The following is a 21,787-nucleotide window of genomic DNA, read 5'->3' as shown; positions in this document are numbered from 1 at the left end:
AAGTCAGGAATTAGTGATCTCTGACAATCAACAAAGTTAGTATTCCAATCTGTAAATCCTTCAAGAATTGGGAAGAGTGTGGCCATGCACAGTCGTGGAATTCTGCTTATAACCTTCCAGTTTTCTAGTCCATTGTTGCAGTTTAGTAAGCGTGCACGTCCTCGGTAGGAATAGACCTCACTATCAGAGCGTCGAACCACTGGCTAGCTGGAGGTGGTGTTTAATGAAAAAGAAAGGTTTGTGAACTTTTATTAAAGTCAAAAAATTTCATTTGTTTCTGTGGTAACCTGAAGTGCTTTTCTAGTAAATAAAGGCATCGCTGCAGGAGAAATAATGACCCTTACAAATCAAGGTACAGACAAATCGCCAAAGTTACAAGTTTTCTCTTCAGACAACAACATCTTCTGATAATCATTGCTCTAATGGGAACTCGTTAAAGATTCTCATTTTGTCCATTATAAATATTTTTCTTGAAAGCCTGCAACTGTGAAAACAGTGAGTTTGTTTGTAAATAACTATGTGCTCTATTTTACACGAGTCGCTTCGGGAAATGATCCGATTTTCAAGTGTGTATTTCTTTGTACAATACCATTTTTTCGTAATGTTTCCGATGTGTGAGCTTCTGCCTTGTTTGCTTGAAGACGGATTTCTGGTCAGATGAGTATAGGGTAATGTCAACAGTATCAGAAAATTGTATAACATGAGTAGCAATCGTTATGAATAGGAAAATAGGGCAGCGATTGTGTTACTCTGAAGAGTTCAATGATAGGGTTTTTCTTATCAGAATCCACAGCAAACCAACACCGACAACGATAGTTCAGGTATAATCGCCAACGTTGCAAGGTGAGGATGAGGAGATAGAGAAAGTATATGACAAATATTGAAAGGATTAATACAGTACGCAAAAGGGAGATCTAATAGTCATGGGGGACTGGAATACAGTTGTAGGGAAGGACTTAAAGAAAAGTTTACAAGAGAATATGGGCTTGGGACAAGGAATGAGAGAGGAGGAAGACTAATTGAGTTCTGTAATAAATTTCAGCTAGTAATAGCGAATACTCTGTTGAGGAGGAAGTATACTTGGAAGGCCAGATGACACGAGAAGATTTCAATTAGATTACATCATGGTCAGACAGAGATTCCGAAATCAGGTACTGGATTGTAAAGTGTACCCAGGAGCAGATATAGACTCAGATCACAAAGCAGTAGTGATGCAAAGTTGGTTGAAGTTTAAAAGATTAGTCAGGAAGAATCAATATGCAAAGATGTGGGATAATTCAGGGTGAAACGATGTCAGTGATACGGTTCGCTGATCACATTGCTATCCTGAATGAAAGTGAAGAAGAATTACATGATCTGCTGAATTGAATGAACGGTCTAATGAATACAGAATAGGGTCTGAGAGTAAATTGAAGAAAGACGAAAATAATGAAAAGTAGCAGAAGTGAGAACAGCGAGAAACTTAACATCAGGATTGATGGTCACAAAGTAGATGAAGTAAAGGAATACCGCTACCTAGGCAGCAAAATAACCAATGACGGACGGAGCAAGGAGGACATCAAAAGAAGACTAGCAATGCCAAAAAAGGCATTCCTGACCAAGAAAAGTCTACTGGTATCAAATATAGGCTTCAATTTGGGGAACAAATTTCTACGAATGTACCTGTGAAGCAGAGCATTTTATGGTAGTGAAACATGGACTGTGGGAAAACCGGAACAGAAGAGAATCGAAGCATTTGAGACGTGGTGCTTTACAGATGAATTTTGAAAATTATGTCAAACGAGAGGGTAAGGAATGAGGCGGTTTCAAGCAGAATCGGAGAGGAACGGAATATGTGAAAAACATTGACAAGGAGAAGGGACAGGGAGATAGGATACCTTTTAAGACATCATGGAATTACTTCCATGGTACTAGAGGGCAAAAACAGTAGAGGAAGATAGAGACTGGAATACACACAGCAAATAGTTGACGAGGTAGGTTGCAAGTGCTTATCCGAGATGAAGAGGCTGCATCAAACCAGTCACAAGACTGGTGACTCAAAAAATTTACTTTAGTTGTCCTGGTTTGTATGTTGCCTGATTATGGATGTCTGTGTGGCATGAGGTTGCAGTGGATGTGGTGCCTGTCATTGTATTTTTCCTGTAAATTTTGAATGTGCATGTGTTGTTGTTCCTTGTACTATTTAGGTCCAGGTAACTGAAGCTTTTGTTTTGTTCTTTTTCCATTGTAAATGTAATTTTCTCATGCAGGTTACTGAAGCAATTCAGAATGTCTGTTATGTTTGTGTCATCCCCTTTCAGTAACAGTAGTGTGTCATCTACACATCTCCTATAAAATTCTATTTGCTTTAGACAGAGTTCGTGGCTACTAAATAACTTTTGTTCCAAGTAATTTATGTATATGTCATCTATGGTACCTGATATACATGATCCCATTGATAGGCCATCTAGTTGCTTATAAATGTTGTCATTGAAGGTAAAGTAGTTGTAACTTAGAGTTAGCTGGAGGAGTTCCATAAATTCAGTGATGTCTGTGTATGCAAGTTTCTTATGTTTCATAATGTTCTTTTGGAATACTGTTATAACTTCATGTATGGGTATATTTGAGTAATGGTTGGTAATGTCAGGTGATAAGAACTGAGCATCTTGGGAGAGTTTTTTGTGTTTTATTTATGGATTTTAGGGTTTTTCTATCGTTTGTTGCATATTTAGATCTAAATTTAACTTCCTTCATTTCTTTCTCAAGAAGTTTGCTGAGTTTGTGACTTATTGCTGCTTTTGTAATTCTTTTCAATTTTTCAGCATGTGATGCATTTTTAATTGCAACTATTATCTGTTTAGTGTATGGTTGTTAAGCTTAGGCTTTGGTGGTATTTAGGTCCTTCTTCGAACAGACTATTTTCTCTTTGGTCAAAATTTATATATGTTTTGTTCACTACGCTGCTGTAAAACTTACAGGAAAAATACAATGACTAACACCACAATTCCTGCAACCTCTTGTCACCCAGACATCCATAAACAGGCAGCATACAGATCAGTGCTACGTAGGGCAACTAAAGTACCTGTGAACCAAGAAAACATGCAACAAGAAGTAAATGTAGTGAAACAGATTGCAGTTGCCAATGATTATAATGCTTCCATGATTGACACAGTCCTAAACAAAGGCGCCGGCCGGAGTGACCGTGCGGTTCTAGGCGCTACAGTCTGGAGCCGAGTGACCGCTACGATCGCAGGTTCGAATCCTGCCTCGGGCATGGATGTGTGTGATGTCCTTAGGTTAGCTAGGTTTAATTAGTTCTAGGCGACTGATGACCTCAGAAGTTAAGTCGCATAGTGCTCAGAGCCATTTGAACCATTCTTGAACCTAAACGAAGTGAAGAAAATCCCAAACACAAAGCGCACCACAGAAGAAAAAGACAAAAACGGCACCTGTAGCTTTAAAATATTGTCAACAAAAACGTAGAATTGATGAAGATATAAATGTATTACGCCAAATGAATATGGGTAAAAACCTAGAACGCGACTTGCCATAAATAAACCTACATAAAGATAGCAGGTTTCTGTATTTCTTTAATTTATTCTTCTTTACCATTTTTTGATGTGTCCGAGTTTCAATACTTTCACCGTCTAGACCGTTTTAATTTTTATTATTTAGTCATTTCGCCACAAGTACTTTTTTCCTTTATCATTTCGTAATGCGGTCGATGTTTTGGCGCTGCCTCGCATTGTGTGTGGCAGGCGCCGTTGTAACATTACTGGCTGTTGGTGGTTTTGTTAGGATCAGCGAGGCGGCAGGTTTGTCACTGTGACGGAGAGCCAGCGGCGCGCTGGAATGCTGCTGCCGGGGACATAACTCAGGACCCGCGATGCGCGCCCCGATAGCGCCCAGCCTCACCTCCCTACCTGCCTTTGCCTTCCCACACGGCCAGCTCGCGCTTTGTTCCCCGGGATAACTGTTTCCCCGGCCGGCCCGCTACGGGCCGCCCAAGCTTAAGCTCTCCTAATTCACCCCACCACTTTGTCGTCGCGTGTCCGCGCTCGTCAAACCACGTACCATGGGTAGGGAGTGCGGAGCTTGGATACAGTTGATAATTATAGCCCAAGAAACGTTAACTCATCAAAGCGCAGCATGAATTTACGGTTCAAATACACTAATGTCTTTTTTCGTATAATATGTATCTGCTATTTCTTTAAGAACTTTGCTAATATTAAAGATTTCCAGTATTCTTGCTAGTGGCAGTAATCGTGAATGGTTCCGAACATAACGGAAAATAGATTGCAGAGGGCAGAGATAGTACAGGTTTCAGATGAACCGAATGATTTAGTAAAACAGCTATTTGATCGAGAATACATTAGTATATGAGTTCCTAAACGTAGCAACTTAGTATCATTATTTTTCTTTATGGGTGACTTTCCAGGCAATGTTAGATGTAGGTGAAGAAAATCTCTCTGAGGATGACAAAAACCCTGTAATTACAGATGTAAAAAAAATCTCTTGACAGGGAAAGCAGATGCTACCCTCAGAAATTTAGTAAGTAATAAACTAAGCGAATGTAAAGGAAATAAAAGACATGAATTTCAGTATGCGGACGGAAAATAAAATTTTCGTTTTTGATTTACTATCAGTGCTTAGTAGACTGTTCGTTCCATTCAACATGTCGTGCAGTCCTTTACTTTCCCACAGGATAGTAATGTCATTAGTTAATTTTGTCATTAATATCCTTTAACGCTGACTTTTCATACGATTCCAGAAACTTTTTTATTTTTTTCGTTATTGTGTGTACTCACCTGCACATGGACAACATGCACGTATGCATAAAGAAAAGTTATGTTGATAGACAGTGACCAGTCTTCCAATACCATTAGGATGTGACATGAAAATAATGTTCTGGAGCGGAGCATTTCGGTCACAAGGAAAATACTCTAAATCGAAGAACTGAAGTGGAATAATTTTTTTTTTAATACGTAGATCTGTCTGTTCTGCCACTCACCAATATCGTTTATCTGTAAAACGGTGGCGCAATGGTAAGACACTTGACTCGTATTCGTGAGGAGGGTGGTTCAAATTCCCGTCTGCCTTGCAGATTAAGGTTTCTCGTGGTTTTCTAGAAACGCTTAAGACGAATGCCGGGATGGATCCATCAAAAGGTCAACGCCTCCTCCCTTCCCAATCCTTACACAATCCAAGCGTAATTATACTCTGTCTGTTGTCGTCGACGGGACGTTAAACCCTTATCATCCTTCCTCCTTCCTTTTATCTGTAGAGCTCTGCATTCGTTTGCAATCGATGTTTGAAGGTTAAAGAATCTGAAAACTACAGAAACAGAAATCGCTGTAGAAACAGTACCGTGTAACAGACAAATACTGAAAGCACTACAAAGGAGACGTATGTGAGGTTTGTAAGAATCAACCTACATTAATTCAAAGGTGGAATTTGAATGAAATAATTAAAACACAGCGGAATGTAGCATTATGCTCACTTGACAAGACCAATGTGTGAACAAGCTACACTATTTCAGGCGGGTCCGCACTGTAGTAATTGAATATCAAAAGTCACAGTGATCACAGTGATCAACAGATCTTAACCAGGACATGTTCCATTCTGCTATGTGTCAATTACTTCACTGAACTTCCAAATTTGCTCTTAGATAACGAATAATGGAAGAACGTACGACATAATAGCAATTTATGTTTTGGGGAATATGAGTCTGTAAGTTTTGCATTCACATTTTCGCTTTTTGTCAAATAATAACTCATTTGTAACTCTTGTGAATCTGGTGGCCGCAACCGTGTGTTACACAGTATTGTTTCTGAACCGATCTTGGCTTCTGTAGGATTCTAGCCTCCCCCCTATGTTATTCAACCTGTACGATGAGCAACCGTTTCAGGAAATAAAGGATAAATTTGGAAAGGGAATTAGAGTTCAAGGGGAAGAAATAAAAATTTTAGGGTTTCCGTCAGAGACAGCAAAGGACTTGGAAGAGCAGTTGGACGAAATGCATAGTCTCTTGAAAATAGCTTATAAGATGAATATCAACAAAACCAAACGAAGGGTAATGGAATGCAGTCGAATTAAAGCAGACGATGTTGAGGAACTGGATTAGGAAATGAGACTTTGAAAGTAGTCCATGAATGTCACGCTTTGGGTAGTAAAATAACTGTCGATGGCCGAATTAGAGAAGATATATATGGACTGAAGACTAGCAATAGCAAGAAACGATTCTCTCTAAAAGAAAAACCTATTAACATCGAATGTAAGTATAAATCTTAGAAAGTCTTTTCTGAAGGTTTTTGAATGGAGTGTAGCGTCTTGCGAGAGTGAAACATGGCGGTAAGCTTTTCAGACAAGAAAAGAAATGTGACAGAAGAGTTTTGAAAATTAGATGAGTAGATCGAATAAGTAATAAGAATGTACTGAATGCAACTGGGGAAAAAAGAAATTTTTGGCAAAACTTGACGAAAAGGACAGGTCGCTTGTCAGGACACACCGTTTTGAGGCATCAGGGAATCGTCAGTTTCGTAATGGAAGGAAATGTTGAAGAAGACGGGAGGGAGGGGGGGGGGGGGATGCTGAAGAAGACCATGCATGGCTGAAATACTGCAAGAGGATGTAAATGGATGTAGGTTGTAGTAGTTATGCCGAGATTAAGAAGCTTGCACATGACAGTGTAGCGTGGAGTCTTCGTGAAACAAATCTTGAGAATGAAAACTGTAACAGGAAAAGTCTTTAGATTCATTACCCTTCATAGATCGATTGAAAAGAGTTCAGGGTAATGACCTTGATGGGTGATGGGCCACACATATTTATGAAATAATTTTAATTCGTTTTTAGCCATTCGAGCTGAGGTACTGCCCTTGTAAGTGACAAATTAACTGATCAACACTCATTAATATTTACAAGCTCGGCTCAGAAGGCAATATGTTGTGTGTCCAGATAAGTCCCCAGTGCAATACGCAACGTTTAAGTCGGTCGACGAGTGCCATACAAACTTTTCCTACAGTGTCTCGTTTGTTGAGCAAACGTTTCTTTGGATATAAGTGTTAAGAAGCCCCAACCGAGAAGGCGTATGGCGCTATCACGGCGTATCGGTGACAAGGGCACGCTATCTCGACAGGCGACGTATCCTGAAGAGATAAATCTCCCTCGCGGTGGCCATTAAGACGGCCTCATTATGCTGTGCGGGCCGCGCATTGAGTTATGCGCAGGGCGCGTGTGCCATGGTGCGGGGCGGGACGGGACCACCGGCGCAGCTGAGCCCATCCGTAGTCGCGGCTGCGTGCGCGTATCGCGTGCACACCATCGCCAGCGTCCCCGCCGCCGCCGCAGTCTCTGACACCTCCTCACCGCTACAAATTGTCCGCTTACGACACGACATGCGATCACCCAAGGAATTACCATTGCCATATCACCCACTTTTCTTATAGCTCTCCTACTTCTTAAAAAGCCGTCGGCAGACTTTTACGCTCAGTACCATACTGCAGTGCCTATGTTGCTGGAACTATGCTTGTCTACAGGAACAGGAACTGCGGCGACTGCAGCTGTTACGAACTACATAAAATTGTATTCGCCGTTTAGAATATGGATAACCATTAGCTGGTAAATGGATTGACGACAGTGAAAATTTGTGCGGGACCGGAACTCGAACCCGGATTTCCCGCTTTAGCTTTTTTATCTTTCTTTGTCCTTTTTTTTACTGCGTGCGGAAGTTAGAAACAAAAACAATGAAACACTTCTAGATATCGCCACATGTGGCGTCGATACTAAACGAGCGCCGCAGCCTACCAATGTTTCATTATTTTTAATTTTCTTTTTATTAAGGAGCACAGTCAGCGGCAGGCAGGAGGCAAGGCGGGCAGGGGTCGAATTTTGAGACCTGGCCACGATGTCTCAGCCCCCCCCCCTCCCCCCCCCCCCCCCCCCGCCACTTCCTACCACCAAGGTGCACCGTGACTGTTTTTTGATTAATTAAAATTCAGCATATAGTGGAGCCATATCACAAAAATTATGACATCATGTGAGCTAAAAAGGGCCATCTTACCCGCTGGCATCACCTTATCAAAGCGGGTGGCCAGTAAGAGACGGTCGTCATCTCAACAGTGATAACCAGTTGTCAACCGCGGGGTGTCCGGGACTGCTGCACACAGTCTGAGACTGTTTCTGTTACCGTATGGAGATCGTGGAATCACCACATCTCCAAGTTAACTTCTTCTTACACGCAGCACACCCCAGCTGGGGAGTGGGTCCATGAACGACGACCCCAAATAGCAAAAAAGTTCTGGCATTCTGTTCGCTAAGACAATGAATTCGTCCATCATCTATTGCCACAAGTCGAGGACTTCCTTTTCGCCGTCGCGGTACATGTAATGTATCACCATTCCCTTTACCCGGTCGACCATATTCATCCGGGTCATCTGGAAATAGACGGCGTCGGGATGAAAGACGTCCATGGGTACATTCGAAGCAAAGGGGCGGCGTAGGAGGAAACCCAGTATCTGGTGGACCAGTTTCCAGCGCTCACTTGTGGGGCCACAGTTCAATCTGTGTTCATCCGTGTCTATCGTCGCACAACCGGTACACATGGGATCATCAGTTAGGTGAGTGGCATGAAGCCTTCGTCGGGTCGGAAATTTCCCTTTAGTGAGCACATACTACGTAAACCGCACAAACGTATACAGGAAAGGTGTGGATGACTCACCAAACCCGCGTCTATTCGACCGTGGGGTGTCATCGTTCAATGTTGTTAGCCGAATTCCAGCGTTGGAGTACACTATAATAAACCTTTGCTGTCGGATTCCATGTATCCGGTATAGCTCCCAACATATGGCTGTGTTCCACGAAAAACGTCCTAATATTAGAGAGCGGGGCCGACAAATTTCCAGCAGATACCGGTGGGCACAACATGTGTGGCACCACATCTGCAATCGGGGTGCCAATAAGATCGTGTGTTGGTGAAAGCCAGAGTCGCCGCATTGAGCGAAGGTACAGCGCCAGTGCTCTGTGCTTGACGTGACTGAGTCCAACTCCTCCTTTGTGGAAAGGTAAAGTTGTTGTTGTTGTGGTCTTCAGTCCTGAGACTGGTTCGATGCAGCTCTCCCTATTACTCTACCCTGTGCAAGCTGCTTCATCTCCCAGTACGTACTGCAGCCTACATCCTTCTGAATCTGCTTAGTGTATTCATCTCTTGGTCTCGCTCTACGATTTTTACCCTCCACGCTGCCCTCCAATACTAAGTTGGTGATCCCTTGATGCCTCAGAACATGTCCTACCAACCGATCCCTTCTTCTAGTCAAGTTGTGCCACAAACTCCTCTTCTCCCCAATCCTATTCAATACCTCCTCATTAGTTACGTGATCTACCCACCTAATCTACAACATTCTTCTGTAGCACCACATTTCGAAAGCTTCTATTCTCTTCTTGTCCAAACTATTTATTGTCTATGTTTCACTTCCATACATGGCTACACTCAATACAAATACTCTCAGAAACGACTTCCTGACACTTAAATCTAAACTCGATGTTAACAAATTTCTCTTCTTCAGAAACGCTTTCCTTGCCATTGCCAGTCTACATTTTATATCCTCTCTACTTCGACCATCATCAGTTATTTTGCTCCCCAAATAGCAAAACTCCTTTACTACTTTAAGTGTCTCATTTCCTAATCTAATTCCCTCAGCATCACCCGATTTAATTCGACTACATTCCATTATTCTTGTTTTGCTTTGGTTCAAAACACAGCCCATTCCGTTTAGCTGCTCTTCCAAGTTCCTTTGCTGTCTCTGACAGAATTACAATGTCATCGGCGAACCTCAAAGTTTTTATTTCTTCTCCCTGGATTTTAATACCTACTCCGAAGTTTTCTTTTGTTTCTTTTATTGCTTGCTCTATATACAGATTGAATAACATCGGAGAGAGGCTACAACCCTGTCTCACTCCCTTCCCAACCACTGCTTCCCTTTCATGTCCCTCGACTCTTCTAACTTCCATCTGGTTTCTGTACAAATTGTACTGTACTGTATTTTACCCCTGCCACTTTCAGAATTTGAAAGAGAGTATTCCAGTCAACATTGTCAAAAGGTTTCTCCAAGTCCACAAATGCTAGAAACGTAGGTTTGCCTTTTCTTAATCCATCTTCTAAGATAATTCGTAGGGTCAGTATTGCCTCACGTGTTTCAATATTTCTACGGAATCCAAACTGATCTTCCCCGAGGTCGGCTTCTACCGGTTTTTACATTCGTCTGTAAAGAATTCGTGTTAGTATTTTGCAGCTGTGACTAATTAAACTGATAGTTCGGTAATTTTCACATCCGTCAACACCTACTTTCTTTGGAATTGGAATTATTATATTCTTCTTGAAGTCTGAGGGTATTTCGCCTGTCGCATGCATTTTGCTCACCAGATGGTAGAGTTTTGTCAGGACTGGCTCTCCCAAGGCTGTCAGTAGTTCTAATTGAATGTTGTCTACTCCCGGGGCCTTGTTTCAACTTAGGTCTTTAAGTGCTCTGTCAAACTCTACACGCAGTATCGTATCTCCCATTTCATCTTCATCTACATCCTCTTTCATTTCCATAATATTTCCCTCAAGTACCTCGCCTTTGTATAGACCCTCTATATACTCCTTCCACATTTCTGCTTTCCCTTCTTTGCTTAGAACTGGGTTTCCATCTGAGCTCTTGATATTCATACAAGTGGTTCTCTTTCCTCCAAAGGGCTCTTTAATTTTCCTATAGGCAGTATCTATCTTACCCCTAGTGAGATAAGCCTCTACATCCTTACATTTGTCCTCTATGTCCTCTAGCCATCCGTGCTTAGCCATTTTGCACTTCCTGTCGATCTCATTTTTGAGACGTTTGTATTCCTTTTTGCCAGCTTCATTTACTGCATTTTTATATTTTCTCCATTCATCTATTAAATTCAGTGTTTCTTCTGTCACCCAAGGGTTTCTACTAGCCCTCGTCTTTTTACCTACTTGATCCTCTGCTGCCTTCACTACTTCCTCCCTCAAAGCTACCCATTCTTTTTCTACTGTATTTCTTTCCCCCATTCTTGTCAATTGTTCCCTTATGCTCTCTCTGAAACTCTGTACAACCTCTGGTTTAGTCAGTTTATCCAGGTCCCATCTCCTTAAATTCCCATCTTTTTACAGTTTCTTCAGTTTTAATCCCAGTTCATAACCAATAGATAGTGGTCAGAGTCCACATCTGCCCCTGAAAATGTCTTAACTCTTTGTCTTACCATTATATAATCTATCTGAAACCCGTCGGTATCTTCAGGTTTCTTGCATGTAAACAACCTTCTTTTATGATTCTTGAACCAAGTGTTAGCTATGATTAAGTTGTGCTGTGTGCAAAATTCTACCAGGTGGCTTCCTCTTTCATTTCTTAGCCCCAATACATATTCACCTACTACGTTTCCTTCTCTTCTTTTTCCTACTATCGAATTACAGTCACCCATGACTATTAAATTTTCGTCTCCCTTCACTATCTGAATAATTTCTTTTCTCATCATACATTTCTTCAATTTCTTCGTCATCTCCAGAGCTGGTTGGCATATAAACTTGTACTACTGTAGTAGGCGTGGCCTTCGTGTCTATCTTGGCCGCATACTGCGTTCACTATGCTGTTTGTAGTAGTTTACCCGCACTCCTATTTTTTTATTCATTATTAAACCTACTCCTGCATTACCCCTCTTTTATTTTGTATTTATAACCCTTGTTCCTCCTGCCACCGAACTTCACTAATTCCCACTATATGTAACTTTAACCTATCCATTTCCCTTTTTAAATTTTCTAAACTAACTGCCCGATTAAGGCTCTGGCTCTGAGCATTATGGGACTTAACATCTATGGTCATCAGTCCCCTAGAACTCAGAACTACTTAAACCTAACTAAGCTAAGGACATCACACAACACCCAGTCATCATGCCCGATTAAGGGATCTGTCATTCCACGCTCCGATCCGTAGAACGCCAGTTTTCTTTCTCCTGATAACGACGTCCTCTTGAGTAGTCCCCGCCCGGAGATCCGAATGGAGGACTATTTTACGTCCGGAATATTTTACCCAAGAGGACGCCATCATCATTTAACCATACAGTAAAGGCGCATGCCCTTTGGAAAAATTACGGCTTTAGTTTCCCCTTGCTTTCAGCCGTTCGCAGTACCAGTACAGAAAGGCCGTTTTGGTTAGTGTTACAAGGCCAGATCAGTCAATCATCCAGACTGTTGCCCCAGCAGCTACTGAAAAGGCTGCTGTCCCTCTTCAGGAACCACACATTTGTCTGGCCTCTCAACAGATACCCCTCCTTTGTGGTTGCACCTACGGTACGGCTATCTGTATCGCTGAGGCATGCAAGCCTCCCCACCAACGGCAAGGGTCTATGGTTCATGGGGTCAAGTAAGAGTAACAAAACGGATCTTAAAAACTACACCAGCATTCACCATGTGTCCGAACACTGCCTGTATCCTGGAAGCCATCGTGTCGTCATCAGTAGTACGTGGGCGTAATGGTTAACACATTGACGTATCGAGGTCGTTACATGAGGTCCAACGATCTAAATTTGTTGAGGCGAGCCTATGCTTGGAGTCGTTGTAAAACCTAACGACACGTAAAAACTGCCGTATGTTGTATTTATTGATGTAACGATATCCCTAAATATTTGAGCATTGGGACCTTTATCAGGGGTACATCCTGTTCCACAGGCATGCCTCATCCCAGCTCCATGTATCGTGATTTCCGTAAGTATATCGCACTCCCTGCCAATGCCTCATATTGTTGGAGCCAGGAAAGCGCCGTGCGTATTTAGTCACCAGTCTTTGTTAAGAACAACAGATCATCGGCGTTCGCGCCGCATGGAAAGGGTAAACAGCGGAGGTTATATCCTTCCAAGCGACGCTGCAGTCCGTGAAGAGCTGGTTCGAGGGCAGCGGCGAAGAACATGGCAGAAAGTGGACAGATCTGTTTGACGGACCTGTTGACACGGAAGGGGGTGGACCGATAGCCTTTTACCATAATCCTTGTGACAACACCATGGATCAAACGAAGCATAACAGATGTCGTCACGCGGGGGATACCGATGTGTTCCATAACTGCATGCAGGAATCCGCGATCGAAAGCATGGTCAAAATCCAGCGCAACAAGAGCGCCATGGAGACGGCTTGTTTACATCGGCGCCACCACGTCCCTGTAGGTGCACACAGTCGAAAATAAGTCAGTGTTGCCTCCGAGGCAGGTTTGATCAGTGTGTATGACCACCACCAACACCACCACCTAGAGAGGTGGTGGTGGTATGACCGCCATTACCGTAGATTTGAACCTCTCACGGAGGATGCGTGTCAACAGTTTGTAGTCTGTGATTAGCATTGTCAGTGGGCGAAGATCAAGCAGACGAGAGCCTTCGCCGGGTTTGAGCACCGATATGAAGAGGCCCTCGGTGAAGTCAGATGGTACTTGAAAAGTGGGATTCAGGAGTTCTCGATACGTCCTGACGAAACGAAAGTTGGGCCCATAAATCAGAAAACCGTTTATAAAATTCAGGAGAGTCCGTTATGGCTGAGCGTCTTGCTGGGAGCACTGAGCAACATAACCTCTCGTAATTCTTCCAAAGTCACCTCCAATATGAGAGTAGCATCATCTTGTGGATTTCTAGAGATGGGTTAGTCGAATAGTACTTCCCTAATTCCAACATCCAGTTGTAATTTTGCTCGCCCGCATCTCGTGGTCGTGCGGTAGCGTTCTCGCTTCCCACGCCCGGGTTCCCGGGTTCGATTCCCGGCGGGGTCAGGGATTTTCTCTGCCTCGTGATGGCTGGGTGTTGTGTGATGTCCTTAGGTTAGTTAGGTTTAAGTAGTTCTAAGTTCTAGGGGACTGATGACCATAGATGTTAAGTCCCATAGTGCTCAGAGCCATTTTTTTTGTAATTTTGCTCGTAGAGAAATATATGACTATATTAACGCTCGGACGATATCCATTTGTGTTTTGGCTCGTCGTTCATTCTACCTCTGTAGTGAGGTGCCTTTTGTATCGCCTCCTGTCTTGAAAGATATGGTGCAGAGAAGATCGTTCTTCACTGATATAATCAGTTGTCCTCGCCAGCACCTGAACAGCCGCGAGTCATATCGCGGTGATACGTAGCAAGTGTCTTGGTGTCCTGCCGATTGTTGTCCCGACGACGGCGGTCGCACAGCCAGATCACGGAGCGCAGTGTAGTAGAAATGAGTGGTCGCGGTATACCAGCGCGCTCTATCACGTTCATAGCTGGATAATGTTCGACACAAGCCGGGTTTGACACACCGTAACCACCACTGAAGTAAACATGGCAGAAAGTGGACAGATCTGTCTGACGGACCTGTTGACACGGAAGGGGGTCGACCGATAGCATCTGCTTCACCTGGACTCACCTGCGCATATGCAATTTTACTCATCAAGAAGGGCCACATTGAGGCTCCGCCGGACACGTTGGCGGGGGAGTGAGAGAGTACACACGTACGCTAGGCGGACAGTAAGGGCTGCCGGCCACATGTCACCATCAGCAACTGTCGACCGCAGGCACGTTTGATGTAAACTCTATCCAAACGTCCCGCGGAATGGCTAGTAAAGTAGATGTATTCCTGTGGATCGCCGTGTAGTATGGCCCTTGTGACCAACAAAGCCAAGTCCGTTACAAGCGCTTGAAATGCGGACAGGTGGTACAGTGCGGCATCTGGTCGGATGGTCTAAACACGCAGTTGAAATCTCCGCCTATTACCAAATGGTCGGCATATCGCTGGAAAAGCATTGCTATGTCTTCGCCGTTTAGAAGGTGCGGCGTTCTCTCCATTGGTCGGTTCCGGAAGGCGCGTACAGTTTCAACTGATGAATGTACCAATCTTGAGTGCGACCCCATGGGCTGACGGTAAATGCGATGCATCGGTTATCATGATCACTTCCCTTAACAGAATAGCCGTACCTCCTCCTCCCACTTCTGAAGGCGTAGACGTCATATCCGTAGTTATCGATACAGAGTCCTGGTCGCACTTCTTGAAGGAAAACAGCATCCCGATCCGCAGCAAACGAGTTTCGAAAGCAGAAGTACTGCCGTTGACATTGATAGTGGCGAGACGGTGTGCCTGTTCCATCAAGTAGCGGGGGCTGTTCTTGGTATTACAGATGGACAGTATTGGCGGTGTGGATGGTATTCATGGTGAAGAGGCAGAAAGCGACGGGTGTTGGTCATGCCGGTCCAGACGTCTGTCGCCATCAACGTAGACGCGGCCAGCGGCATCGGTGTATCGTCATGGACCTGACAGGGAAGACATTTTACGTGTAAGTCGCTTCCCCGGTGTCGGCGGACAAATACGGTATTGGAGTACTTGTGTTGTTGATAACTATGGTGCAATATCACTTAGGAATGTATGCATAGTCAAATGGTAAGGCGACTGCTCGCAATAAGCGGGAAATACAGGTTCGAGTCCTGGTGCAGCGCTAATTTTCATGGTCGTCATTCCATTATACAGCTGATGGTTGTCCATATTCGCAACAGCGAATATATTTCATGTATTTCTTAACGACTGTAGTCGCCGCAGTGCCTGTTCCTTGGGACATGTCGTAGGTCTGATCTGAATAACACAAGCACTGCAATATTGTATTATCCGCTGACACCGGACAAGCGACTTTCAGTTAAAAATGTCTCCCATGTACGGGAATGTATATAATGGATGTACAAAAGTAGGTTGTAGTAGACACATCGTTGATGACTTATAGAAGTTTGGGTATGGCAGCGGGTCATGCTCGTAGAGCGTAACGGTTAGGCGACCGCTCCCGATAAGCGGGAAATACGGTTCGAGTGCCGGTCCGGGCTAAACATTTTCACTGTCGTCATTCCGTTATACAGCTGATGAGTGTCCATATTCGCGACTGCGCATACTTTTCATGTGTAACACTTAGGGTTTAGTCTGACAGGCGTGAGCGCGATTGATTTGGTGGAATTTTCTAAATGTAATCTGATGAAAGAATGGACGAAATCCTACTGGTGGAACAAGAAAGATATCAGTCTCACTTTACTTGATTGCCTGACTGCCGCTTCCTTCCGTACTCTCAGATAAGCAATGCATTTATCTCAAGAGCAGTTTTCCCGTCACAATGACCAAGGTAACGTCTGTCTTCTCATCGTACAGCAGGTGTTTCTGCGAGAACCTGTTGTATGAATTTAATCGGGCCACTTAGGGTGAATTTTAACATAATTTATATGTATTCTTCAAACATATAAGAAAGTTGAAGCAGCCTTTCCAGTGTGGGAGCCACTGATCTACTATGCCAGACTTTCAGTGGAAATAGCCTTGTTATACACGGGAAAAGATTTGACCTGTAAAAGTATTTAAAAGATGAGGAATTTACTCCAGCCCGTACTTAGCATGCTAAAATGGAACAAGATAGCAGCGGACAAAGCAACTAGCATGCATGCACAGGGAACAAAGAAAACGATTCCTTTCATTCTGCAGCTAACCTTCGTACTGCACTGTACTCCGCTCAGTTTCCTCCAGTTCATCTATCCACTATTTATCCTCTGCTGTATTTCGGCCTCTAGTCCTCCATCACTTTGCGTGTAAGAGCCTAGGTATTTAAATTTCTCGACCAACGTCAGTTGTTCTTCTTGCAGGTAAAAAAATAGATCTTTGGCATCCTTTGTACACATATACTCTGTTTTCACCCCGCTAATTCTCATTCCCATTTCCTCTAGAGCTTTTCTCCACTGTTCAAGCTTGTCTTGAAGTGCCTCCTGTGTGTGTTCACAGATTACAACATCATCAGCAAACATCATGCTCCGAGTGCCTCTTTTTTCACATCTTTGACTAGTAAGAGATATGGGCTGAGAGCAGATCCCTGATGTAGTCATACTCTCACTGGGAATGCCTTTGTTGCACCTGCACTGCTCCTGACTTGTGTCATTGCACCTTCATATATGTCTTCTACCAGCCTGATATATTTTTCCGGCAGGCATTTACTTCTCAGACATCTCTTGCCTCTTCAGTCTGTCATATGCCTTCTCAAGTTCGATAAAGGCCATATGCAGTTCGACTTGTACCTCTCTGTGCCTCTCCATCAGATGCCTTAGTGCAAATATTGCATCGGTTGTTCCCCTTTCCGGCATAAATTCAAACTGTTCTTCACATACTTCAGTTTCTAGAAGTAACCTCTTCTCAATTATCCTTTCCCAGATCTTCATTGTGTGGGACATCCCTTTTATCCCTAGGAAGGTCTACATTCACTGAATTGATCATGTCTTTTACGTTCCATTGCATTAGGTGCTGAAAATGACCTCCTTGCTTCAGTACACTTTTGCGCACCCCCTAATATTTTAATATACACTTGGCGCACCTCTACCGCATCGATTGTCAAAGTTTCATTAAGAATATTTTCCTTCAAGTCTTCTAACTTTATTGAGTTACTTGGTTACACTTTTCCCTTTAGACTGCCACACAGATGAAAGTGACTAGTGTTTAGGTCCGGCGAATGTGGCGGCTACAATCCTCTTCTGACAGTCCTTTCATCTGTGAATCTATCATAAATTCGTGAGATTGACTCGCGTGAATTATGACAGGTTGCCCCATCTTGTTGAAAGGCAGCATACGTACGTTCATGGGGGGTTAGCTGTGACGTGACATACGTTGACAAGACCTAAGTGAAACGTTCACTTCTTGTGGCAGTTTACGTGTCGACTTCTTTGGACTGTGTATCATCCGCCCTTTAATACCCGCGACCACAATAGGTGCACGGACGGAGCTCGATTCTTTTTCGCGTTGGAACTGATCCTGTAGCACGCCACTTCATCACCAAATGCTGTATACTGCTTTTTGCTGGTTTGGAAACGCCAGGAAACTTCTTTGCAAAAAATGCCGCGCGTTTCCTTAAATGAACAGATAAACACGTACGTCCCCACTATTGCGATTCTTTCTTGAAGAGGATACATCTCGCTGAGGTATTTACTTCACACATCTTCTCCATTTCGCAGCGGCTTTCGTACTGACAATATAAAAAGTAGTCGCAGCAGCTTCGAAACAGTAGATGACAATGAGCAGTCTGATATCGGCGCCGCTCTTCGTGCGCCACACTGCACTGTTCTTACCCCCACACTTCCCTCCAATACCATACTGGTGATCAGCATATATCCTTCTTAGTCGCCTTGGTCCACAAATTCCTTTTCTCTCCATTTACATTCAATATCTCCCCATTAGTTATATGAACTACTCGTCTAATCTTCAGCATTCTTCTTCTGGAGCATTACACTTGAAAAACTTCTCTTCGTGTCTGAACTGTTTATCATTCACGTTTCACTTCCATCCAAGGCAACACTCAAGCCACCGTATGGTGCCTGGCGAAGGTACAAGTCATTTCCTTTCCTGATCCACTCGCAAATAGTGCGAGATAAAGCGACTGTCTACATTCCTCCCCAGGAGCCCTAATTTCTCTTACCTAATCTTCGTAGTCCTTACGCGAAATGTAACCCTACGTTGGCGGTAGAGTCAGCTTCAAATGCCGGTTCTCTAAATTTTCTCAATAGTGTTCCTCGAAATGAGGGACGCCTTCCTCAGTGATGTCCTTTTGAATTTCCAAAGCATTTCAGTAATACCTGCGTGTTGTTCGATCCTACCGGTAAGAAACTTAGCAGCCCACCTGTGAATTGCTTCGATGTCTTCCTTTCATCCGACCTGGTGGGGATCCCAGACACTCGAGCAGTGCTGAAGATCGGGGCGCTCTGGTGTCCTACAACCAGATGACCCCCTTTTCCTAAAATTCTCCAAATAAACCGAAGTCGACCATTCGCCTTCCGTAGTACAATCCTTCCTTGCTTGTTTTATTTCATGTCGCTTTGCAACGTTACGCTTAGATGTTTAACTGACGTGACTGTGTCAAGTAGGACACTACTAATGTTGTATCCGAACATTACGGGTTTATTTTTCCTGTTCTTCCGCTTAACTAACATTTTTCTACATTTAGAGGTAGCTGCCATTCGGCACACCTCCTACAGTCACTCGACGACGGCACCTTCCTCGTACACTAAAGCATCATCAGCAGTCAACCACAGGTTGCTGCTCACTCTGTCCGGCAGATTATTTATGTAGAGAGTAATAGCGATCCTGTCACACTTCTCCGAGACACTCCTGAGGATGCACTTGTCTCTGACGAACACTCCCCCTCGAGGACGACGTACTGGGTTCTATTACTTCAGAAGTCTTCGAGCCACTCACATATCTGGGAACCTGTTCCGCAAACTCGTACCTTCGTTAACAGTCTACAGTGGGGCAACGTATCGGACGTTTTACCGAAATCTTGGTATATGGGATCTGTCTGTTGCCCTTCATCCATAGTTCGCAGGATATCATGTGAGAAAAGGACAAACTGAGCTTTATACGAGCGATGCTTACTAATACCGTGCTAATTTGTGGACGGAATCTTTTCCGTCTCAAGGAAATTTATTATATTCTAATTGAAGATCTGTTACAGAACTCAGCAGTAAATCAATATTAAGGCTATCGTCTGTAATTTGGCGGGTCCGTTTTTTTATCCTTTTTACTTGCAGGAGTCACCTGTGCTTTTATCCAGTGCTGGAGAATTTACACTGGCCGAGAGATCCGCGATAAATTCAAGTTAAGTAAGGGGCCAAGCCGTAGAGTACTATTTGTAAAACCGAACTGGGATTCCACTCGGACCTGGCGACTTATTTGTTTTCGACCCTGTCATTTGTTGCTCTACGCTAGAGATGCCTACTACTGTGTCCTCCATATGGGAGTCTGTGCGATAGTCAAATGACGGTAAGGTTGTAAGATTCTCCTGCGTGAACGATTTCTTAAACGGCAAATTAAAAACTTCGGCTTCTCTTTCGTTATCTTTTCTGCCATTCCACAGTGGTCAATAAGTGACTGGATAGAAGCTTCGACACGCTTAGCGACTTTACGTAGGACTAGAATTTTCTCGGGTTCTCTGCAAGATCTTTTGCTAAAGTATGACGGTGGTAGTTGTTATATGCTTCGTGCAGCGATCTTTTTACAGCCGCATAAATCTTACTAGCTTTTGTCGGTCTTTATTTCCTCGTTTCTGTTTTGAACTGAAAGCAACAGTCTTTGCTTCCTCAGCATTTTCCAAAATTTTGTTATTGAACTATGGTGAGTCTTACGTCCTTAATCCACTTACTCGGCACATACTTCCCCAGAACTGATTTACAATGCGAGAAACGCCTGTCTGTGATTTTTGTTGATTTCTAATGTATATGATATCACAATGTTGTTTACCCAATAATGATAACAGTGTGGAAGTTACCTAGTTACGATATCACATGCGACAGAAACCAACACAATTCACAAATACAAAATATTGGTTCAAATGGCTCTGAGCACTATGGGACTCAACTGCTGTGGTCATAAGTCCCCTAGAACTTAGAACTACTTAAACCTAACTAACCTAAGGACAGCACACAACACCCAGCCATCACGAGGCAGAGAAAATCCCTGACCCCGCCGGGAATCGAACCCGGGAACCCGGGCGTGGGAAGGGAGAACGCTACCGCACGACCACGAGATGCGGGCTACAAAATATTCAAATGGCTCTGAGCACTATGGGACTTAACTTCTGAGGTAATCAGTCCCCTAGAACTGAGAACTACTTAAACCGAACTAACCTAAGGACATCACACACATCCATTCCCGAAGCAGGATTCGAACCTGCGACCGTAGCGGTCGCGCGGTTCCAGACTTTAGCGCCTAGAACTGCTCGGCCACCCCAGCCGGCTCACAAATACACTTTTCTGGTGTGCTTGCGTAGCAATGAAGCCCTTACGATGAAGCTGTCCTTCGAAATGTTCATTGGCGAAGTAAAAACGCAGTTGACTGGACGGTAGATGTGTTGCTACTCTATTATATTTAAAGGAATTCGACACAGTAACTTCAGCTCACATACTTGTTCACAGCGTCCATTACAGTTTCAGTCACTGATATACACACATGCTGCAAAGAGCAGCACAGTCTACAGTTTTGTACACAACATCAGCAGAGTCCCTTATTCCCCAAGATGGATGTTGTTATCAGGTTTTCCAAAAAGCGGTTAGATCCTACTGTGATCACAACATCTAACTAAATTTTGTTAATAGGCACTCAGATAACGTTAGTATGCTGATACCAGCTGTTCTTCGAATTTATTGTTACCCGTTGTCACGAACTGTTCCTTAATAGTGCAGGATAAGATACATCGTGACAACGCAAGTTGTGTTCTAAGTTCGTCATGTGTCATTGTGAAAACTATACATTTCTTGCAACAGTTCATGTTTCACGACAGTTTAATGTGCTCCTCGATCTAGAGTACAATGAACATTTGTGACGATAGACAGTGTAGGTTTACGATATGAAATGTTGCAAAGCGGGTACTGATTTATCTCACCTGAAAGTGATTAGAGTCACCGTGTAATTGGTAATCGAAGACATGGTCCAGTTTTAATCACTGTATTACCTTTTGCATCTGATAAAGCACTGTCAGCTTACAAGCACCGAACGGTCTGACGCTTATTACACTGACGCATCAGATCCGTACAGCGGAGCAAGTTACAAGCTAGGGCGTAAACTCTATTCAAGTGTTCGCTTCGTATGCGGCCCTGCTCTTGTCGTGGCAAAGAAGCGACTGTAACGATTTTAAGGTACATCTAAATCAGTTTGGTGTTTAGGTAATAAATGTGAAATTGTTCAGTGTGCCATTATCAGTACGAAAAATTTAAATCTTAATGTTCTAATCTATCATATCATCTCTGTAAATGCAATCACTTTCAGCAC

Source organism: Schistocerca americana, chromosome 6, assembly GCF_021461395.2.
Source record: "Schistocerca americana isolate TAMUIC-IGC-003095 chromosome 6, iqSchAmer2.1, whole genome shotgun sequence".
Taxonomy (NCBI): Eukaryota; Metazoa; Arthropoda; class Insecta; order Orthoptera; family Acrididae; genus Schistocerca; species Schistocerca americana.
The sequence above is the reverse complement of the archived record's forward strand: the minus strand, read 5'-3'. Positions refer to the sequence as shown.